Source organism: Bufo bufo, chromosome 4 (genome assembly GCF_905171765.1).
Source record: "Bufo bufo chromosome 4, aBufBuf1.1, whole genome shotgun sequence".
Classification (NCBI taxonomy): Eukaryota; Metazoa; Chordata; class Amphibia; order Anura; family Bufonidae; genus Bufo; species Bufo bufo.
Window position 1 is genome coordinate 534018885 of NC_053392.1, and position 18672 is coordinate 534037556.

Sequence of the window (18672 nt, forward strand, 5' to 3'; positions counted from 1 at the left end):
CGGCCACGGGCACACAACATTCGTGTGCAAGAGGCCTTAGGGTATATTCACACATGCCATTTTATTTTTATTTTTTTAGCTTTTAAAGCCAAGATCAAGAGTGAATAGTAAAGGGAGGAGAAGTAAAGGAAGGAGTTTACTTCTCTTTCTTTGACTCCAGTTTCTGTATTCTTACTAACAGAACAGTGCATTGTTAAAATAAAAACTCCAACTATGGACTACCTCGTATGTCAATGTCCAAAATTCTGAACTTTAAAATATATTTTCAAGGGTGGTAGCTTCCATAACCCGTTACGCAGCCCTCTAAGTTCTGGCTGCTTCTGGTTACCACTAAAGCAAGCTTACTGCATATGGTTTTACTATATTAAACGAGCACTTATCAGCACAATCAACCCTATAAACCATGCACGCTGACTCGTCAAGTTGATCAGGCTGGATAAAATTATACCTGTTTTGCAAAAATGGCTTCCTTAGAAATAAAAGACTGGTATTTTTTATGCAAGTGAGGGCTTCAGAGCACCAAGGGGTGGGGCCTTGCCCCTCAGTGTAAGACCTCATGCACACGACCGTATGTATTTTGCGGTCCGCAAAAAACGGATCCGCAAAAAATACGGATGACGTCCGTGTACATTCCGCATTTTGAGGAACGGAACAGCTGGCCCCTAATAGAACAGTACTATCCTTGTCCGTAATGCGGACAATAATAGGACATGTTCTATTTTTTTCGGAAATGGAAATACGGAAATACAGAAATTGAATGCACATGGAGTAACTTCAGTTTATTTTTTTTGCGGACCGTTTGAAATGAATGTCCTCCTGAGCTAATGTCTGTGATTAGCAATTACACCGATCAGATATTTAATCCCTCAGATGCTGTGGTCAATTGTGGCTACATCGTATGCAATATTTAATATTGCTGTTAAAAAGTTCAACTTGTCCCGGAAAAAAAAAACATATGGCCTTGTGAACAGAGAAATAAAAAAGCCATAGCTGCAGGAATGCCAGAACTAAAAAAATAAAACGAAAAAAAAGGAAAATTGCAGTCTTCTTCTAAAGTGCCACCATAAAAAGATGGTGCATTAGAAGTCAGCTGGACACTGTGAAAACACTGCGAAAACACTGTACTGTGGTCCTTAAGAGGTTCACAGCTCCATATATCTTCATGACATTAAACTACATACTTAGAATCTTTGGGAGTTGTGTCTAGCCAAGAAAAACATTGTAGACATATTTGGCTACTTTGATATTTCTTCTTTCTCAAAAGTCTGCTGTGTTTTAATAAAACTGCTTAGAAGAGATTGGACTCACAAAGACGTAGATAGCTGTTTTTTTTTAACTTATGTGGATTTCTTTGGTTCTTGTAAAAGAACAGACAGTCTCTATAGCAGTCATATAATGTTTACATAGTCACTAAGGAAAACTGCCGTCTGTTCTGTCCATTGCTATTCTTCTATTGTACTTATGGATCCTTATTACATCTATGACATAAATATAATACATTCTTCTTAAATATAAAGCCTCGAGGTGAAAATGCAAAAATCCAGTGTTAATTTACCACTAGACGTTGGATTTACAACCAAAAAGGTGCCATGATTCTATGTAACTCTTAGGCCCCTTGCAGGCGAGCATGTTCGGATTATGTCCGGATGTGTTGCGGATGCGTTCAGTGAAAACTGCGTGATTTCGCAAACAAAGCCATTCAGTTTTGTTTGCGATCGCGTTCAGTTGTTTAGTTTTTATCGCGTGGGTGCATTGCGATTTACTGCGTTTTGCACGCGCGTGATAAAAAACTGAATGTTAACAAACAACATCTCTTAGCAACCATCCGCAAAAATCACATCACATCCGCACTGGCTTGCTAATGCGATGCGATTTTTACGCAGCCCCATTCACTTCTATGGATCCAGCGTTGCGTGAAAATCGCAGAATATAGAACATGCTGCGATTTTCATGCAACGCAAAACATATGCAAACTGATTCCATTTTAAGACTGATTAGGATCCTGATCCGTCTTACAAATGCATTGCAAGAACGAATCCGTCTGTCCGTTTGTCATACGGACAAACAGATCCGTTTCTATTTTTTTTTCACATTTTTACCGGTCTGCGCATGCACAGACCGGAAGGACGGATAGAGCGTTCCGGTATTTTGAATGTTGGATCCGGCACTAATACATTCCTATGGGAAAAAATGCCGGATCCGGCATTCAGGCAAGTGTTCAGTTTTTTTGGCCGGAGATAAAACCGTAGCATGCTGCGGTATTATCTCCATCCTGATCAGTAAAAAAGACTGAACTGAAGACATCATGATGCATCCTGAACGGAATGCTCTCTATTCAGAATGCACGGGGATAAAACTGATCAATTCTTATCCGGTATAGAGCCCCTAGGACGGAACTCTATGCTGGAAAAGAAAAACACAAGTGTGAAAGTAGCCTATCTGTGTTATACAATACATTCCAGAACTGTAAGGTTACATAGCATAATTTTTCAATATAATGCTATGCGACCCCAGCAGTGCTGGGAGGTCTGGCCGGGAGCTGAGCTGCAAGTCTGGAGCGTGACACTTACTCATGTGAAACCAGCCTAAGTCAGATTCATCAACAAAGTGTGTACTGTGTTCAACAATCAGGAGAGATTTACTGGCTGCACATATGTCTGAGATCACCGTGAGGAGTGTGAGTCTATATTAATTTTTGCTCTAGAGCCCTATGATGTCTATATACACCCCTGATTAGGGCCAAGTAGCTTTAGGCTAGGGCTACATGACGACATGTGTCGCATGACATATTTTGTAATGCCAGTCTATGGTGTTGCACAGTGACATGCAACATACTGCGACTGCAACACAACAAAATATCCATCCAGGACATTCATGTTGCAGTGTAGTTATACCCTCAAGTTGCCGTGTAGCCCCAGCCTTAATCTATGCCTGTCTCAGCCAGGAATGCTATCAAGCACCAGCATGTTTGGGTTCTCCAGTCCCCTAATAAAATTTTTTCATCTGTCCAAAGTACTGCACGCACTGTATATTTTAGTATTAGTATACAGTATGGTCCCATAGGTTGACCAATAGTCTGTAGTATGTGTTTATGTAAAGTACTTTAATGACTTTTAGAGATGAGCGAATTGAAGTTGACGAAGTGGAATTAGTTTTGAATTTCAGGAAAAATTTGATTCGCACTGAATCCGAATTTCCTCGTTCCGGCATGCGCATGCGCAGATCGGTAAAAATGTGAAAAACATGTACAAGACGGATCCGTCGGTCCGCATGACAAGCGGAGAGACGGATCCGTCCTTGCAATGCATTTGTGAGACGGATCCGCACCCAGATCCGTCTCACAAATGCTTTCAGTCAGCGGCAGATCGACGGAACTGCCCGCCGGATCACACTGCCGCAAGTGTGAAAGTACCCTAATAGTTCTACTAGCTGAATTTGGTCGCAATTTGCAGTATGTAGTTAGCAGTAACTATTTGCAGATTGGTTAAGTATGATCTGGTATGGTTGTATGCAATTTGGATTGCAATATGGAATTTGAATTTGGATTGTGAACTTTGTAGTTTGCAATTGGTGGAACTGTAAGTAAACACACATATAACTGGTTCAGTATACAGTTCTAATCACTATATTAACAGTAGGAACATTATATAACTGTTTTAAATACCTATTTTGGCCTCTCTGCTTCTATAAAACACAGCTCTTAGTGGAGTGAATGTCTGTTCAGCTTCTCTCCTCTGATGTAATGATTCTAGCAGCTCCTGCTAGGGGAATTTCCCACACAGGCTGTGTGTGAGGCTGGCTGTGATTGGTCAAAACTCTTGCTATGTGTGAGGCTGGCTGTGATTGGTTAAGACTCCTGCCCAACAGTTTAACTATATGCTTTCTGCTGTGTTATTGAGCTTACCTTACATTATATAATGAATCTTAACCGCCTCCAGACCGCCTAACGCAGGATCGCGTTCCGGAGGCGGCAGCCCTGCGCACAGTCACGCATATATGCGTCATCTCGCGAGACGCGAGATTTCCTGTGAACGCGCGCACACAGGCGCGCGCGTTCACAGGATCGGAAGGTAAGCGAGTGGATCTCCAGCCTGCCAGCGGCGATCGTTTGCTGGCAGGCTGGAGATGCAATTTTTTTAACCCCTAACAGGTATATTAGACGCTGTTTTGATAACAGCGTCTAATATACCTGCTACCTGGTCCTCTGGTGGTCCCTTTTGCTTGGATCGACCACCAGAGGACACAGGTAGCTCAGCAATATGTAGCACCAAACACCACTACACTACACCCCCCCGTCACTTATTAACCCCTTATTAACCCCTGATCACCCCTGATCACCCCATATATACTCCCTGATCACCCCCCTGTCATTGATTACCCCCCTGTCATTGATCACCCCCTTGTAAGGCTCCATTCAGACGTCCGTATGATTTTTACGGATCCACTGATACATGGATCGGATCCGCAAAACACATACGGACATCTGAATGGAGCCTTATAGGGGGGTGATCAATGACAGGGGTGATCACCCCATATACACTCCCTGATCACCCCCCTGTCATTGATCACCCCCCTGTCATTGATCACTCCCCTTTAAGGCTCCATTCAGACGTCCGTATGTTTTTCACGGATCCACGGATACATGGATCGGATCCACAAAACACATACAGACGTCTGAATGGAGCCTTACAGGGGGGTGATCACCCCATATAGACTCCCTGATCACCCCCCTGTAATTGATCACCCCCCTGTCATTGATCACCCCCCTGTAAGGCTGCATTCAGATGTCCGTATGTTTTTTACGGATCCACGGATACATGGATCAGATCCGCAAAACACATACGGACATCTGAATGGAGCCTTATAGGGGGGTGATCAATGACAGGGGGGTGATCACCCCATATAGACTCCCTGATCACCCCCCTGTCATTGATCACCCCCCTGTCATTGATCACCCCCTGTCATTGATCACCCCCCTGTAAGGCTGCATTCAGATGTCCGTATGTTTTTTACGGATCCACGGATACATGGATCGGATCCGCAAAACACATACAGACGTCTGAATGGAGCCTTACAGGGGGGTGATCACCCCATATAGACTCCCTGATCACCCCCCTGTCATTGATCACCCCCCTGTCATTGATCACCCCCCTGTAAGGCTGCATTCAGATGTCCTTATGTTTTTTACGGATCCACGGATACATGGATCGGATCCGCAAAACACATACGGACATCTGAATGGAGCCTTATAGGGGGGTGATCAATGACAGGGGGGTGATCACCCCATATAGACTCCCTGATCACCCCCCTGTCATTGATCACCCCCCTGTCAGACTGCATTCAGATGTCCGTATGTTTTTTTATGGATCCACGGATACATGGATCGGATCCGCAAAACACATACGGACATCTGAATGGAGCCTTATAGGGGGGTGATCAATGACAGGGGGGTGATCACCCCATATAGACTCCCTGATCACCCCCCTGTCATTGATCACCCCCCTGTCATTGATCACCCCCCTGTATGGCTGCATTCAGATGTCCGTATGTTTTTTACGGACCCACGGATACATGGATCGGATCTGCAAAACACATACGGACATCTGAATGGAGCCTTATAGGGGGGTGATCAATGACAGGGGGGTGATCACCCCATATAGACTCCATGATCACCCCCCTGTCATTGATCACCCCCCTGTAAGGCTCCATTCAGACATTTTTTTGGCCCAAGTTAGCAGAAATTATTATTTTTTTTCTTACAAAGTCTCATATTCCACTAACTTGTGTCAAAAAATAAAATCTCACATGAACTCATCATACCCCTCACGGAATCCAAATGCGTAAAATTTTTTAGACATTTATATTTTCCAGACTTCTTCTCACGCTTTAGGGCCCCTAGAATGCCAGGGCAGTATAAATACCCCACATGTGACCCCATTTCGGAAAGAAGACACCCCAAGGTATTCCGTGAGGGGCATATTGAGTCCATGAAAGATTTAAATTTTTGTCCCAAGTTAGCGGAAAGGGAGACTTTGTGAGAAAAAAAATAAAAAATCAATTTCCGCTAACTTGTGCCAAAAAAAAAAATTCTATGAACTCGCCATGCCCCTTATTGAATACCTTGGGGTGTCTTCTTTCCAAAATGGGGTCACATGTGGGGTATTTATACTGCCCTGGCATTTTAGGGGCCCTAAAGCGTGAGAAGAAGTCTGGGATCCAAATGTCTAAAAATGCCCTCATAAAAGGAATGTGGGCCCCTTTGCGCATCTAGGCTGCAAAAAAGTGTCACACATCTGGTATCGCCGTACTCAGGAGAAGTTGGGCAATGTGTTTTGGGGTGTCATTTTACATATACCCATGCTGGGTGAGATAAATATCTTGGTCAAATGCCAACTTTGTATAGAAAATGGTAAAAGTTGTCTTTTGCACATTCCAAAGAGCACCTTTAGGATTTCACAAGTCATTTACCTACTTACCACACATTAGGGCCCCTAGAATGCCAGGGCAGTATAACTACCCCATAAGTGACCCCATTTTGGAAAGAAGACACCCCAAGGTATTCCGTGAGGGGCATGGCGAGTTCCTAGAATTTTTTATTTTTTGTCACAAGTTGGTGGAATATGAGACTTTGTAAGAAAATAAAATCAAAAAAATCATAATTTTCCGCTAACTTGTGACAAAAAATAAAAAATTCTAGGAACTCGTCACGGAATACCTTGGGGTGTCTTCTTTCCAAATTGGGGTCACTTGTGGGGTAGTTATACTGCCCTGGCATTCTAGGGGCCCTAATGTGTGGTAAGTAGTTTGAAATCCGTAAAAAATGGCCGGTGAAATCCGAAAGGTGCTCTATGGAATGTGGGCCCCTTTGCCCACCTAGGCTGCAAAAAAGTGTCACACATGTGGTATCTCCGTACTCAGGAGAAGTTGGGCAATGTGTTTTGGGGTGTCATTTTACATATACCCATGGTGGGTGAGAGAAATATCTTGGCAAAAGACAACTTTTCCCATTTTTTTTATACAAAGTTGGCATTTGACCAAGATATTTATCTCACCCAGCATGGGTATATGTAAAATGACACCCCAAAACACATAGCCCAACTTCTCCTGAGTACGGAGATACCACATGTGTGACACTTTTTTGCAGCCTAGGTGGGCAAAGGGGCCCACATTCCAAAGAGCACCTTTCGGATTTCACCGGCCATTTTTTACAGATTTTGATTTCAAACTACTTACCACACATTAGGGCCCCTAGAATGCCAGGGCAGTATAACTACCCCACAAGTGACCCCATTTTGGAAAGAAGACACCCCAAGGTATTCGCTGATTGGCATAGTGAGTTCATAGAAGTTTTTATTTTTTGTCACAAGTTAGTGGAATATGAGACTTTGTAAGAAAAAAAAGAAGAAAAAAAATCATCATTTTCCGCTAACTTGTGACAAAAAATAAAAAGTTCTATGAACTCACTATGCCCATCAGCGAATACCTTAGGGTGTCTACTTTCCGAAATGGGGTCATCTGTGGGGTGTTTGTACTGTCTGGCCATTGTAGAACCTCAGGAAACATGACAGGTGCTCAGAAAGTCAGAGCTGCTTCAAAAAGCGGAAATTCACATTTTTGTACCATAGTTTGTAAACGCTATAACTTTTACCCAAACCATTTTTTTTTTACTCAAACATTTTTTTTTATCAAAGACATGTAGAACAATAAATTTAGAGAAAAATTTTAATATGGATGTCGTTTTTTTTGCAAAATTTACAACTGAAAGTGAAAAATGACATTTTGTTGCAAAAAAAACGTTAAATTTTGATTAATAACAAAAAAAAGTTAAAATGTCAGCAGCAATGAAATACCACCAAATGAAAGCTCTATTAGTGAGAAGAAAAGGAGGTAAAATTCATTTGGGTGGTAAGTTGCATGACCGAGCAATAAACGGTGAAAGTACGGTAGGTCAGAAGTGTAAAAAGTGACCTGGTCATTAAGGGTGTTTAAGCTAGGGGGGTGTGAGGTGGTTAAAGGCATATTATCTTTTCTGCTTCTGTGAACACAATATATAACAGTTATATGACATCCAAACATGAAGTCACTGTAAATAACTCTGCTTTTGTCTTTAACACACAACTGGTGCAATGAGTTTCTTCTCATTTCTTAAACAACCATGTCGAAAGACCCATCTCGTGGTCGTGGAAAAGATGTTAGTCTGTTTGAGAAGGGTCAAATCATTGGCATGCATCAAGCAGAGAAAACATCTAAGGAGATTGCAGAAACTACTAAAATTGGGTTAAGAACTGTCCAACGCATTATTAAAAACTGAAAGGATAGTGGGGACCCATCGTATTCGAGGAAGAAATGTGGCGGGGAAAAAATCCTGAATGATCGTGATCGGCGATCACTTAAACGTTTGGTGAAATCAAATCAAAGAAAAACAACAGTAGAACTCAGGGCTATGTTTAATAGCAAAAGTAAGAGCATTTCCACACGCACAATGTGAAGGGAACTCAAGGGATTGGGACTGAACGGCTGGGTAGCCGTAAGAAAACCACTAATCAGTGAGGCAAACCAGAAAAAAAAGGTTCAATTTGCTAGGGAGCATAAAGATTGGACTCTGGAGCAATGGACGAAGGTCACGTGGTCTGATGAGTCCAGATTTACCCTGTTCCAGAGTGATGGGCACATCCGGGTAAGAAGAGAGGCAGATGAAGTGATGCGCCCATCGTGCCTAGTGCCTACTGTACAAGCCTGTGGGGGCAGTCCTATGATCTGGGGTTGCTGCAGTTGGTCAGGTCTAGGTTCAGCAACAGTATGTGCTACAAGAATGAACATACTGACTACCTGAACATACTGAATGACCAGGTTATTCCATCAATGAATTTTTTCTTCCCTGATGGCACGGGCATATTTCAAGATGACAATGCCAGGATTCATTGGGCTCAAATTGTGAAAGAGTGCTTCAGGGAGCATCAGGCATCATTTTTACACATGGATTGGCCACCACAAAGTCCAGACCTTAATCCCATTGAGAATCTTTGGGATGTGCTGGAGAGGGCTTTGCACAGCAGTCAGACTCTACCATCATCAATGCAAGATCTTGGTGAAAAATTATTGCAACACTGGATCGAAATAAATCTTGTGACATTGCAGAAGCTTATCGAAACAATGCCACAGCGAATGCGTGCCATAATCAAGGCTAAAGGCTTTTTTTTGGTGGCGACATTTTTTTTGGACAGGCAGTGTATGTTCTTAGTGGTAGGACTTGAACATGAATTTGAGGAATATTCCATCAGGTTCTCAACTTCCAAGTGTCTTTTATCACTCTCAAGTAGAACAACTAACTTCTGTATAGGATGTTCCAACGTGAATGGAGTAGTGAGACGTTTTTTGTCAAGTTTTGAGTCTCCTATTTGTAACAGCACTCTTCTTACTAGTCTATCGTCATCCTTTTGAACTTCTAGAACTTTGGCCAATTTGCATTGACTTCTAGGTGAATCTTCTTCTTTCACTAACACTATATCACGAACTTGGACATTTCTTCTGGGTGTTTGCCATTTACTTCTTAGCATCAGATTGGCTAAGTACTTTTTCCTCCATCTATTCCAAAACTGATCTGATAGATATTGAACTCTTCGCCATCTCCTTTTAGCATATAAATCCTCTTTGGCGAACTTGCCAGGTGCTGGCTGTATGTAATCAGACTTAAGGTGAAGTAGATGGTTGGGAGTTAAAGGGCCAAACTTGTTGGATCATTGAAGTTATCAACTGTAAGTGGACGACAATAGACATTACTTCAATAGACATTACTTCATAGAATAGGGTCTTAATTGAAGCATCATCTATTCTTCCAGCGTTCTTTTTTGACACTGAACTGAACACATTTCTTACAGTTCTGATTTGTCTTTCCCAAAATTCTCCTGTATTGCTTGCATGTGGAGCATTCATATGAAAATTACACTATTTATTTATTATTTGCTTTCTAGATTCCATTCTTTGCTTTGACAAAATTTGATCCTTGGTCAGATCTAAGCTCTCTGACAGTACCTCTAATGGCTATGAAACATCTCATGGCGTTGATGAATGCGTCAGTTGACATATCCTCTAACATTTCCAGGAGAATTGCTCTGGAGCTCAGACATACAAATATTAGTCCATATCTCTTGTACTCCTTGCGGTTCTGTTTGGTGATGAATGGGCCAAAACAATCCATTCCACTATAAAGAAATGGTGGTGATGGGTTTACACGATCTGCCGGTAAATCTGCCATTCTTTGTTCTTCGGTAGGTCTACGTGCCTTTCTGCAGACTACACATTTACTTATATACTTTGCTATAACTTTGCTTCCTTTCACTATCCAGTAACCACCTTCCATCAAACAGCTTTGGGTAAAGATACTTTCTTGATGCAAGGATTTGTTGTGGTAGTGATCAATAATCAATCTTGTAAAGGTAGAGTTTTTGGGTAGAATTGCTGGATCCTTCACTCTGCTAGGTAACGATGCGTTTTCCAGTCTCCCTCCCACCTTCAGTATACCATCCTGCAGAAAAAGATTAAGCTTGTACAATGGGTGGTTGTTTGGAAGCCTTTTAGGTTCTTGACTAAGTCTCTTCAACTCTTCACTGTAGAATCTCTGTTGAATGAGTTTTATGACTGTTTCTTCAGCTTTCATTCTTTCTTCTACATTCAACAATTCCTTCTTTCTGATTCCCTTTGCCAAACATTAAATTCGAGCTACTACGTTTATGACCGTATTCCATTTTGAACATCTGGCTAGTCTTTCAAGTATGTCATCTTGACACTTGGCAATGTTTGTATGACTTTTACTTCTGGATCACCCATAGACAATGTAACCTTTACTGGGCGTGATTTCCTTTTCCCAAAGAAACTCTGGGCCTGTGAACCAGTTAGAATTTTTCAATTCTGTTACATTCAGGCCTCTTGAAGCATGAAATGCTGGGTTATGCTTTGTGTCAATGTGATGCCAATGTTCCGGATTTGTTATTTACCAAATTTTCTCAAGTCTGTTGGCGACAAAGATATGGAATCTTCACGCTTCGTTGTTTACGTATCCTAGGACAACTTGTGAGTCTGTCCAAAAATATTCTTTATCTATTTTTAATTCCAATTCTTCTCTCAGAAACTTGCTTACTGATGCTGAAACAACAGCTGCTGTCAGTTCAAGTCTTGGTATTGTCTGAATACTGGTAGATGCAACTCTGGCCTTTCCCATAACCAGGGAACAGTGTATATTTTCTTCTCCTATCACTCTGATGTAGGAGCACTGACCATAACCATAACTACTGACATCTGAAAAATGATTAAGTTCAATTTTCTTGTACTTTCTAAAATCATGAGGTACAAAACATCCAACTCTCCCACCTTGGCCTCAAATTTTCAGGTATGGGCTTGTCCGATCCCTACCTCTGTCTGCATAATTCTTGTAGTATTTCTTTTGCTCTGAGGATTACTGGGGCCAAGAATACCAATGGATCAAATATAGAAGCCACTGCGGAACACATGGTACGTCTAGTTGCAACTTTCTCTTCAATAGATACTTCAAGGAAGAACTTGTAATTATCTACATTCCATCCCAATCCAAGTATGTTTTGAACTGGAAGATGATAATAATTGAGATCTACATTCTTTATTGTTGATGGATTCCAGTACCTCTTTGTTGTTTGAGATGAATTTATGAAGGCGCAGGTTTCCTCTTGCTCATAACTCTTGGCTTTCTTTCACTAGTTCTATTGCAGATTTTGTGGACTCTAGACTTAAAAGACCATCATCTACATAAAAGGTTTCTTCAGAAAATTTGCTTCTGATGGGCAATCCTTTTCATTCTGATTGGCCAGGTACTTAATACCATAATTGGCGCAACCTGGAGACGATGCTGCTCCAAACAAGTGTACTTTCATTCTGTATTCTGCTGGCTCTGAATCTGTATCTCCGTCCTCCCACCAAAGAAACCTCAGGAAGATCTTCATTTTTCACAATCAAACTGGTGGAACATCTTTTAAACTTCACACATGACTTCTACGGGATACTTTCTGAATCTACAGAGTACTCCAGGCAGAGTGTTTGTAAGATGATCGTTCAATGCAACACCATCGTACTTTTCTGTGCAATCAAACACCACTCTAATCTTATCTGGTTTCTATGAGTGGTAAACACCTTGATGTGGGATGTACCACACTTCTCCTTCTTTAGGTTGGTTATTAACTTTCTCTGCATGTCATTGTTCGAGGATGCCTTCCATGAATTTCAAATAATCATTCTTGAGTTTGGGAACTCTTCCCGTCCTTTTCTTCAAACATTTCAATCTTGCTAGAGCAAGATTTCTGTTATTTGGCAGACAAGGTCGCTCTCTAAAGGGTAAGGGCATTTCAAGATGACCTTGTTGATTCTGCTAAATACTTCCTTCTTGAGTGTGTACGAACTTTATGTCTTCTTGGGATACACTCTTTTCTTTAGAACTTATGTCTGCAAAGTCGTATTCAAAGATCTTGATTACTTTTGCTGGACTTACAGTTGGTAACTCTTGGACAGATATTCGATGACACAATCCTGTCACCTGTCTTGAGTTTGCAATCTGCTGTTTTCCTCCAACAACACCACATTCTAGATCAGTTTGAACAGCGTAGGGTTCACCCTTTTCTCCTGTGATTACCGTTCGTGGTACCAAGGCTTCGGGACAATCAGAACCTATCAACAGTCCAACACCAAACTCCTTCAGCTGGGACATTTTATGAGATATGACAGATAGGTGCTCCCATTTATTGGCAGCGGAAAGGGCCCACCTCCCTTTCCGCTACTCTTACTACATCTATCAACTTTAGAAAAAACATAAGAATATGAGATGTACAGGATGATGTCCTGAACTAAAGTCTTTTTATGAATTATCATCTAGTTCCTATCTGCTTATGAATTAATATTTACTTCCTGTCTTATATATTGAATTGTATATGAATATTTTAGAAATTTTTAATATTTTTTACATTTTTGTACATTTTTGTAGATTATTTCCATATTTTAGAATGTATAACAATTGTGTTTTTTATTACAAGTACTTATTATGACATTGCGGTTCAAATACAATAAAAAACGCACATGCGATTTAAAAACCGCATCAAAAACGCACCAAAATCGCATTATGCGAAAAAGAGACTCCAGCCCAGATTTTGTGGACTGCTTGTGGCGATATAAAAGGAGATGACGTATCAACAGGGATATAGCCACTGAGGAAGAGGAGTGAAGTCTTCGAAACGCGTTTGGCGTTATATCCCTGTTTACAGCAAGATTCTGGATATGATCGATAAGATATAGATCATTTTTCACAAGTGGAGCGCTCCATTTCTTCATCTTACGTAAGGACCTCTCATAGGAATACCGGAACAAAGTTTCCAAGTCCCGCGATACCTCTGGGAGACCACGTGACAAACACCAGAGTGCGAGGACGCTGAAAGTGATTCCATCTGAGCGGTGCAGCGAGCGGCCAAACCTGACTGCTGAAGACTCATCTATATGGGTAAGCGATACTTCCTTGCAATATGCAACATGAAAAGCTATTGAAGGCCGTAGTACAAGCTGGTTAAGGGACTGCCGGAGATAAATATACATAGGTAAACGGCATCCCCCAGCAGCATCCAGTACTATAATCCATTGAAGCTCGTTGAATTCCACTGGATCCGGATCAATTGATATAATACATTGTGGACATTGGGCAGGATACAAACGGACTTGGTGATATCTCCTACTTAAAGAGACAGCATCCCCAATACGAGTGATTTGGATATATACTGCCATCTGGCAAAGGAACATTGTTGCTATACATAGCGTCAAACATATATTCAGGAGATCTCTTATTTGTTGCATTGTGTCATAATCAGAGTTTTTTCTGCATATAGGAATATAACCAGTGCACTGTATTTTATTCTTTTTAGTGTTTTTTTAAGGACTATTATTGTTTTAATTGCAAGTTGTATTCATTGCTGCTACAACTCCATTGTTGAGCTGGCGGCTAATAAATAATTGTTTGATGTGAACCACATAGTGCGTGCCAGTCGTTTTTCTATTTTAGGTATGCGATCTCGTCTTTGGTATAAGCTGGAGGTAGATCTAATGTGAAGTTTGAATGAAGTCCTCTAACTTTCAGTCTTTTGAACCTTTGACTGTTCACTAATGTGTCTCTCGCCGTCATTGTGGTGAGTTTGAGCTTCACTGGTTCTGTAGTCACTTGTAATTTCTCGCAGATTTCTTGATCAATGAAGGTGACATCACTCTGGGCATCCAGTAGCGCATAGGCATATACCTTCTTGATCCTCCTTTTAGGATTTGAAGTGCACACTGGTACAACCATTGGTGTGACAACGCTTTGTCCTTCCCTCACTTTGCAAGAGAATACTGATACTTTCTTTCCTTCCTCAGTATCTTTAGGTATTGAGGATTTATCTTTCTTTGGACGTTTTTTATGTAGTAGTGGTGTAGGATGGCGTCCTTTGCAAACGCTGCATGTGGACTTTTTCCTACACTCCTTAGTAACATGGCCTTTTCTTAGACATCTGAAACACAGTTGGTTATCCAGTACAAATTTTTTCTTTTCTTCTGGGGACTTCTCCTTCAATTGTTGGAGTGGTTCTCTCCACAGAACATAAATTTGAAGGTAGTCTGAAGATTTGTCAGTTCTGTCTCTCTCCTGATACTTAGTAGTGACTTTAAACTTGCTCTCGTAGGTATATGGACCTTTAGCTGCTGTGTTGGTTGCAAAGCTAGTTGCTCATGCACGTTTTATCTCTCTTGCAGGCCTTTCTTCTAAGGATTATAAGACGTAAGATGATGTTACTGGATTACATGTTATCCATGCTTCTTCATTGACAAACTCAGAGAACTCTTTAAAACTCAGGAAGTTCTTACCTAGATCTAACTGTTTAGTCACATAGCGATTCCATCTAGAAGCCACTTCTTCAGGTAGCTTAGTTAGCATCCTGTGGTTTTCTAGATAGTAGTTCAGTACTTCCAGTCCTTGAACATGTGGGATGGTATTGCTGCATGCTTGCCGGAAGTCACCATACTTGTGGAGTCTGAAGTGTTCTTTAGTACCTATTTTAGGCCAGTTATTCAGTTTCTCTCTAAAGGCTCTTTGTACTAAGAAAGGATGACCACATCTTGCAATCAACTTTTCCCAAGCTGGATTGTAGGCTTTTTCGTCTCTTCCATAGAAGTTACCTTCAAGAATTTCCTTTGCTTCCCCACCAACATATCTCTGAAGGTAGAATAACTTGTCAACTGGACTGAAGCAATGATGCTCAATGATCATTTCAAAGCTTTCCTTCCACTCTATTCCACAGTATGTCTCCTAAAAATACAGTAGGTTCCGGAACAGGAAGTCTAACTAGGACTGTTCTCTGTTGTCTTGCTGGGACAATGGTTGTAACACTCTCCTGAGAATTGCCGTGACATCTAGGAATAAAATCATCCTGTTCTATTTTCTCACTTAGTTCTGAATTAGGTGAGTCCCTTTGTTTATCTTTTCTGGTTGAGATAGAGGGTAAATTCACACACCTTTTTTCTAACACTGCACTTGGCCTCTCTTTGTCTTTCTGAGCAGGGATGGAAGGATAATGACTTATTTACTAACTAAGTGCTGGAGATTTCCTTCCATCCTCCTGGGCGTATGAAGGAAAGTAGGAGTCTGTTTCTTCACTTGGTACAGATTTGAACCTATGACTACTCTGATTCATATCCTCTTCGCGTACTCTGAGTCTGGCTTCTATGATCTTAACTTCTTTCTGCCTTTCCAGCCTTTTCATCTGTTGGCGCTGTGCCTCCATTTCAGCTTCCATTTGATGTCGCTGTGCCATTATTTGATAGCGCTGTGCCTCGATGGCAGCTTCCATCTCAATTTCTGCTCTCTTGACAGCAAGTTGGTCAGCTAATTATTTTCTTTTGGCTGAAGTATTTGAGGACTCTGATATATGGGTGGCACCTCTGCTAACGAAGGAAGTCACACTTGAGATTATGGTTCCCCTAAGGACCTAGCATAGTCTCTCATATAAAGCTCAATCATTCTACTTCTTGCTTTAACTTCATCATAATTAGCTGGAGATGAAAGTTCTCTCATGAGCTTTACCAAATCTTTAGTGACAGCAGTACATGTGTCCATGTTCCTTACAATATCCTGGGAAGGTGTCGTAAATGACCGCAGGTTGACATATGCTGCCATAAGCTCTGATTCAGATTCTTCTACCGTCTCTACAATATCACTCAAGTTCCTTTTTATACTTTCTTGCTTTAGCTTTCTACGAATTTCTTTAATTTATGATTTCCACCTATCATACATCAGGGTGAACTTTTTCTCTTTCAGTGCTGCTTCCTGCTCCAAAATTTCCAGCATTTTTGGGGTCGGTTTTCTGGCACGTGATAAACTTCTTAGTTCATCTGCTTGAGCTAGATTTGTTTGAGGCAAGACTAGTGCTGCATTACACACTTCTAACTCAGACAGGTTCTCTTGCTCTTCACCTTCTACCCTATCTATCTTTGTATCCTCTAACAGTGGCATGGTAATGCTAGGCTCGTACATTTTACTTTAAATGCTATAACAATCAATACAAATAATAAGATGCCTTTCACTTTAAATGCAATACTGACAAATGCAGAAATAAATGACTTTCACTTTAAATGTAACAGAGTCCGTGTATTACAAACTGTCCTTTCTTTTTTATTCCTGAACACAAAATGTCACTTTATACCAAAACCTATGTGCAATGATAAGTAATAAGGAAAGCTCTGACCTTATTCTAAAGAGCAGGAACAAATGTCTGTCTTAAAGGAGACTTGTCTTTTATTGATGTGTTGTGATGCTCTACGATGACTTGCGCTGCTTTGTGATGACTTGCGATGCTCTGTGCAGACTTGCGATGCGCTGGCTTGGATACGCTGTTGCAGGCTTTGGGCCTAGTGGAGGGAAACTAGCTGGCTGCAGTACGTGGCCTCTTTGTGGATAGCAGTGCGGGCACTCTGGCTCTGGACTTTGGCCTCCCACCATGTGTCTCTTTCTCTCTCTAGGGATCGCAGCAGGGTTGGCATTCTTTCTCTGACTATTTTGCATTTGCCGTTCTGCCACTTTAAAAGTCGGCTGCAATTTGACTAATGCACACGTTTTATGGCCTCTATCATAGCTTCGCTTAGGTGTCTTTGCGTGCTCAGTCAGGGAACAGTTGCTGCGTAGGAGTATATGCTGGCGCTCCGCTGCTCTAATGCACTCTTTTCTGTGCAAGTTGAGGAGCGCTATCGCTTCACCCTCTGAGGGTAATAGTTCCACTGTGGCGGGAGCAGCACTATGAAGTGCCTTTTGCGCTGTAGCATTAGAAATATTTTGGTATCTCTGAATTTTAGTCTAACTAGATTGTCTATTACCCTGTAATTCCTCTAGCTCAGTTCTATGGAAACAGTAGGTTTAAAGAGCACACCAAATTCTTGAAATAACTTCTTTATTAACTAACTTCAACTTTTCTTCATATAACACTGCAGACTCTGAAGCAGATAGTCCATGTACAAAACATGTGTTGAATAAAGTATCACAAAATGGCAGTAGGCATAAGATGGTGGTTCAACTGTTCAATCGTGTCATTCAACATAAAATGGTGGATATATTTCTCTCTTGAGTATCTGTACTCTCACTTTAAGTTATTTAAGCACTTTATGATCTCTCTCAGAGATATATCTGAGGTCTAACTAATAGTTCTACTTACTGAATTTGGTCGCAATTCGCAGTATGCAGTTAGCAGTAACTATTTGCAGATTGGTTAAGTATGATCTGGTATGGTTGTATGCAATTTGGATTGCAATATGGAATTTGGACTGTGAACTTTGTAGTTGGTGGAACTGTAAGTAAACACACATATACAGTTCTAATCACTATATTAATAGTAGAAACCTTATATAAGTGTTTTAAATACCTATTTTGGCCTCTCTGCTTCCATAAAACACAGCTCTTAGTAGAGTGAATGTCTGTTCAGCTTCTCTCCTCTGATGTAATAATTCTAGCAGCTCCTGCTAAGGGAATTTCCCACACAGGCTGTGTGTGAGGCTGGCTGTGATTGGTTAAGACTCCTGCCCAGCAACAACAGTTTAACTCTAGGCTTTCTGTTGTGTCTGCTGTGTCATTGAGCTTACCTTACATTATATAATTAATCTTAAAGGCATATTATATTTTCCGCTTCTGTGAACGCAATATATAACAGTTATATGACATCCAAACATGAAGTCACTGTAAATAACTCTGCTTTTGTCTTTAACACACAAACATAGAAACTGTATTAAGGTTATTGGCAGGTTTGACTGTATAAACATATAAGCTATATTAGCAACCTAAGACAGGTCTTAGCTGGCCAGCTAACACTGTTTGATTCAGCCATTAACAGGGTTTATTTCAAGGAAATATAAGTCTTATTTGCCCTTGTGCGGTGCAGTTATATGTTGTAAAGCATTTTTTGGCTTGTATTAGTGGGGAAAAAAGGGCTTATTAACCGTTTGTGTGGTGAGAAAATTACAGCCATTTTTGGAGTGTATTAGTGGCAAAAAATATATATTTGCATTTCAGAGGTAGTTTTGATCACGAATATTCGAATTGCGAATTTTTATCGCAAATATCGGCACTTCGAGAATTCGCAAATATTTAGAATATAG

The 18672-nt window shown here is 40.9% G+C and overlaps 1 long non-coding RNA gene across 1 annotated transcript; it reads left to right on the forward strand.

Moving 5' to 3' along the window:
• The first annotated feature begins 3732 nt into the window (after positions 1–3732).
• On the forward strand, positions 3733–18159 carry LOC120999933. The gene is made up of 3 exons (XR_005778687.1): positions 3733–3846; positions 8781–8786; positions 18093–18159. It is a non-coding gene; the product is annotated as an uncharacterized LOC120999933 (long non-coding RNA).
• The last annotated feature ends 513 nt before the right edge of the window (positions 18160–18672 follow it).